The sequence below is a fragment of the Trachymyrmex septentrionalis genome, unplaced genomic scaffold, assembly GCF_001594115.1.
Source record: "Trachymyrmex septentrionalis isolate Tsep2-gDNA-1 unplaced genomic scaffold, Tsep1.0 scaffold60, whole genome shotgun sequence".
NCBI classification, from domain to species: domain Eukaryota; kingdom Metazoa; phylum Arthropoda; class Insecta; order Hymenoptera; family Formicidae; genus Trachymyrmex; species Trachymyrmex septentrionalis.
The window spans coordinates 3,420,321-3,426,320 of record NW_017305779.1 but is presented as its reverse complement, the minus strand read 5'-3'; the positions used below and the strand labels follow the sequence as shown (position 1 = coordinate 3,426,320).

The window sequence follows — 6,000 nt, the reverse complement described above, 5'->3', positions numbered from 1 at the left end:
TCATTCTGTCAACCCGAGTAACCACTTTTGGAACTCGGCAAATGGCACAGATAAATAAATGACCAAAAACAAAGAAAAAAAAAAAAAAAAGAGAGACAAGAAGAGCCCTTTCCGTCCGTCGAGTCGCTTTCGCACGGCTTACTCTCGATTCTTCTTCCCTGGCGAACTCGCTCGCGGGTTCTGCTTTCCGCAGAAATCACTTGTAACCTTTGCCACTTGCAATTCGTGCGCCTAGACCAGTCCCACAATCGCCCGCGTCTAGTCGCCGAGCGTACGCTCGACCGGAGCTTTCTCCCGATCGCTAACTTTTACTTTTGCCACAGGCAAATTGAGGATCTCAAACGTGTCCGTGCTCTCGTACGTAGACTGTTCGCGCATGACGCGGATACTAGTATCCGATCCGCGGAGAGAAGATGAAGTCGGATCCGCGTGTGAATTCGATGTCTGCTCCTGCACGTTCGCACGTGCAAAGAAATTCAGTGAATCGTGTCGATTAGAACGCCAAAATGGAATTTGCAGAAAATCGAATGTTTACGGTTTCGTAAGGGTAAATTTTGTTCAGACGTTTTTTCATGAGTGCACTCGTGAATATCGCGGCCCGTGTGAAGTGAAAATACGATTTTAATCATCTTTTTTACTTTAATCGTTTCTACGTGAGAAATACTGATGTGCCGTTGACGGATATTCTTATAATTGTGACATGAAAATCGGAGCGTGCTTCTAATCTCCCGAGATGAAGAGATTAAGTTTATATAATATGAAATTACATATATTATATTCAATTTTTTTCTTTAATCATTTTTATACATCGCCATTGTTTCTACTCAACATGACGTTAATTACTTATTAAGTGACATTAATTATTTATTAAATTTATTACTTGTTAAATGCATATGCATTAACATGAACGTTGTTTACCTTGAAACTAACAACAGAAATTATTGATTTACATTTTGACCCATATAGAAGTTAAAAATAACAAAATGTTATTTAATTCAAGAGAATTACTATTATTCCTTTAATATTTAACAATAGCACGCATATCGCGCCAAATATATATGTGATAAATGCTATCATGTATTTATTTTTTAAAAAATGTGAAAACATTTTGACACACAATTAAAGTAATCGTCTCACCGGACATGTATCTATGTCTGGACACACGCAATTTATTATTATTAATCTCAAATGCTTTTTTAAATATAATATAATTTAATTGTAATTTAAACAATAATAGCGTTTTTCACTGGCACAGCTGGTGTGCACTCAGTGCACTTTAAAGCCGTTGTATAAAAATCGACGAACGTAAAGCTGTACGTTTAATAAAAATGTAGAAACGAATTAAATCGCGAAATCCATTTTATTGTGCTATTTGATAAAATATACATTGGGTATTTTATTAATCTCACTTTTACATTCAGATTAGGTTAACGTACAACTTTAATATGCATTCAGTTCGCACCAGTTCTGCAGTGAAAAACGATATAAGAACCTTACTGGGCCGTACATTTGAAAATTCAACAATAAGAAATAGAAGTAATGCTCATAACGGTTAAAGCTGGATCTTTAATGCTTAAATAATTCAATCTGAATTACTATATATACTAAAGATCTAGCTTTGACCGTTATGACCATTACTTCTATTTCTTATTGTTGAATTTAATTGTAATTTTTAAATATAATTAAAATACGTAATAAAAAGAGCATTTGAGAGATTAATAATAATAAATTTTGTGTAAATATCCGTATATAGATACATGTTCGATTTCTGGGACGTATACTTTATAGCCGTATTTTTCAAACTACTATATTACTGTATAAAAAAATTGAAAATAGAATCGATTCTAGGTTTAGTTGCGCAAAATTTTGTACAGGCTCGGCGGACCATCCTTGAAAAAGATCTACTTGAGTACGCTACCGCAGATATTCTCATTTCGATGTTGCGTGAAGCGTATTTCGCTTGCGTGCTCTTCACAGATCGGAGGAAAAAAAAACAACAGCCCGCACAGACGATGCGAAATTAAAACTGGAACACACGCGCTCGTTGAAACTGTCGCTGTATTGACGCGAAATCGTTATCACGTTGACATTAACATACGTGAAAGTGCAGTCGGTACGTGAATATACCTGTTGTGCGCTATTATTTTTCTATTTACAGTTCAGCTGACGGTACGAGCGCGCGTACCATTCAAAGAGGAATAAATCTGTCGTCAACACGTAGAGATACAGGCGTTCAATTAAAATCGCACGAGAAATGCGGAGGCGACTGTATTTCGCGTCTTGTTCTTTTCTCTGCGCGATATGCTGCCTTTTGTTGTATGTTTTTTATTAATTTGTCAAAGGCTGTGATTTATAGGCAACACGAAAATTCGAAGGACATTTGCGAGATGCTTTAATTTTTTTCGAATATTTTTTAGACATATCCTGGGTCTTAATTTGGAAAACTATTCCATACGAAAATAATATACGTAGTATATTATAGATTTTTGTATATTAATTCAAGAATATACATACCACAGCACATACTGTATTTAAATATTATAATTACTTGTTTCAAGAGTCCATATATCCGCAAAATCATAAGTTCATCACAAGCACCAAATTTATTCAGAACATATTCTGAATTCTCTATTGTAAGTTTGAAACTTTAATCAAGATTATTAAATTAAAATAAATTTGATTTGTTTATTATATATAAAGCCGTTTCTTCGATAACATCTTCAAAAAATAAATTTTTGAATACATAATAGTTAGATTTTCTAACAAAATTTATACACACAGAAAAATATCATTTTATTGCCAAGAAAAGCAATTATTTATTTTATTTTTCTTCTTTTAAATAACGATTACTTTCAATAAACAATATTTTCTCGCTAGTAGTCTTAAAATGTATTCATCCCAAGTTTTAAAAATACTCAATATCATATATTCGAAATAAGAATTTATTCTCTTTTGAAGTATATTATAAAATTTTATCGAAGAAAAGTCAGATTTGATTAACTTGAATATTTAATAATATATTGATGTGAGAAAATTTATTTGGTCAGAAAAATTTGGTATATTTCTTTCAATTCACAACAGATTTAGGAAAAGCGAAACATAGTTTAGAAACAAGAAATTTTTTTCTTGTTTGAAGTAATTCATATTTTCAATTTAAATAAATATTTATTTTGGGATCAAATTGTGTATGCAACATGACTTTTATACTCTTCCATAAAGGTATTTTTGTATATAATATTTATCTTAATTATTTTGAATTAATAAATATCAGTGTATTATTTCGTTTCCATGTAACCTCATCAAATATTAATAATATGAAACTATCATGAAATTAAGAATAGTTACAATAGGAGTATACCGTCGGTAATGACTCGATCACAAATGTGCGATTAGTAGCTTAGCGTAAATATATTATTACCGTTCTAGGGATCGTAAGTTCAAATCTTGCGATGCGATGCGTTTTTCAATAATTAATTGTAATTAATAAGACAGAATATGGGTATGCGAAATAGCAAAAATATAAATTAAACTGGAAAAATAAAAAGCAATAATAACAAAAGAATTATTTTTTTCGTTAAGACCGTAATTTTCTTATTACAAATAAATACGAGATTTGATTCAAGCAAAGGAAAAATTCTTTTTAAGTAAATCGAATTTTTTATTTAATTTAACATTCTTGATTGAGAAGTATTAAATTTTCTAGAATTCAAAAATATATTTTGAACAAATCGGATGCTTGTGATGAACTTATAACAGATTTGCGGATATATGAACTTTTGAAATACTTGAAAGAAGTTCATCACTTGCGTATATATTTTTCTGACTAATAATAATAAGTAGGTACATGATTATTATCAAGAAAATATTTTTTGTTAAGATAACCGTTATTTAAAAGAAAAAAGTAAACTGAGCAATCACTTTTCTTACCGGTGGAACGATATTTTTCTGTGTATATAAAGCCGGAAAGATCTCGAGCCGTTTTTATCACTATTTCGGCTAAATCGAAAATTCTGTCCTGCGGAATGCATATAGGCGTGACGGATTAACTCGGATCAATCGACGCAAGCGTAATTGAGATCGCGATTGGAAATCGTTTGTGCGCCATAAATCGATCGGGCTTCTTTCCAGCCGCGCGTTAAAAGTGGATCTCTCCCTCGTGGGTGCAATGACCTCTCCCGTCCCGTCTCGAGCGTAACTCTCCTCTTTTTAACGTAGATTCAGAAATATATATATATACACACGACGATCGCGCACGGCCAGAGTGAATTGACCTGTATTTCCGAGCGGTAGCAACATCGAGACGAGCGTAACAATGTATACGCGCGCAGCCGTTGAAATCGCCGCCGGTGGGAGGCCGCCGCCCCACCTTTCATTCGACTTTGACAGTTCCATTATGGTATCGAAGCTAACGGCAAACAGAACGGGTGTAGTTGACGATTGTGAATCAACTCGTGCTCGCTGGTCCGTCAAGGTATTTTTATTGTTCCCCACCCCTTTTTCTATTTCGTGCCAGAGCGATCGCTCGGCGTGGAAAGCGGACACTTCGTTATCCGTTTCCTAGTGTCACAGGTGTGAAATTGAATCGCGATAAACGTGAAAAGTGCATTCCTCGTCGTGACGTCGATTCCTCATGTGAATAGAAATCTGAATTGATTCGATTGGGCGCGTTCAACGTGCCACAGCATTCAACGTTGTTCTCCATCGTGTTCTCCTTGGATCAATTCGGCGAGCGCATCCGGATGAAGTTCCGCCATTTGTCGTCATTGGATTAATTTGATCAATTTCGTCGCGTTTGTCTACCGGCAACCCCAGGGAGATCGAGACATGTTTTCGGCTGTATAAAAGAGAGCAAAGTGAATCGCGTTAACGAGCTGCGCGACGAGTATGCACCGCACGAAGTTTCAGAGAGTCGCGTTGTAAAGGACTTGTTTCGCTGTATGTCACACCGTTAAAGACATTTCACGTGCGGTCTCGTTTGCACGAAGGATTTCTGCGCTCATTATTATTCGCTGTCTTTGACTTTTTCGTACGTGCGTCCCCGATACGAATCACCTAAAGACGAACAACAAACAAACGGTACCCACCGGCGTGTACGTCGCACTGCATTGGTCATAAATTAATTAACGCGTTAATACAGCGGAAATTTCAGTTAGTCTCTCTCTCTTTCTCTCTCTTTCTCTCTCTCTCTCTCTCTCTCTTGCAAACCTCATTCGGTTGAATTCGATTTCAATATCCACGCCAAATAATAAGCATTGTATACCTATTTATGTTGACGATCAAGCATATAATTTATAAGTTCTACTAGAGAATGTTAATTCGCGTAACGGAAACGACATTGTTATTTCAAATTTCTGTTCTTACATTTTAAGTGATATACATTGCAAAATCAAATAAAAATCATAAAAATTTAAATAAAATTTAATTGAACAGTTTATAATTTTTTTAAATTTATTAAAGGCATTTCGAAGTTCCGCTAAGAACAAGATTTAATCTTCGTTGGGATAATTTGATATTTGAATCTCTTTGAATACTTAATATTCAGGCTACTCACAGTCCGTGTGACGACAAGGCTCCCTTTATGCGTGAGAATTATGGAAAAAATATGAACATATGTATGTAACAGTTATATATTTTTCTATATTTTTTTATTTTCTGATATATGTAGTCGAGACACGTGTATAAAAATATGTATAAACATACTTTCATTAAAGAGAGATCATTGATAAATACATCGTAGATATCATACTGTGATATACTTAATGTTATGCATATTAATCGCGTATCGTTAGAAAGTTTTAACGATTACCCGTGAATCAATCGGAAAAGGCGTACGAGTGAAAACGACATTATTGATCGCTGCCGAGAGTAGCTCAGTAATAGTTAACCCAATTACTTAGTGTCAAATGCGCATTGAAGCTCAAATGAAATTCAAGGTGGTCTCCGTGCATGGAAATCAAATTTAGATTTCAAGAATTATTACCTATTAATAAGATCTGATCC

The 6,000-nt window shown here is 34.4% G+C and overlaps 1 protein-coding gene across 15 annotated transcripts in view; it reads left to right on the top strand.

The window, feature by feature from the left end:
• The window catches only part of LOC108752565 (IQ motif and SEC7 domain-containing protein 2), a 57,212-nt gene that overhangs the window by 38,433 nt on the left and 12,779 nt on the right, over positions 1 to 6,000 (top strand). Inside the window, exon 1 of one of the 15 annotated variants that reach the window (XM_018493457.1) lies at positions 42 to 547. The exons of 11 other annotated variants lie outside the window; for them this stretch is intronic. The gene's annotated coding sequence lies outside the window, so the exon portion shown is untranslated. Of the gene's footprint in view, positions 1 to 41; positions 548 to 4,453; positions 4,472 to 4,526; positions 5,091 to 5,482; positions 5,613 to 6,000 lie in introns of those variants that run through there. 3 more of the 15 variants (XM_018493464.1, XM_018493460.1, XM_018493463.1) reach the window with 3 other exon arrangements.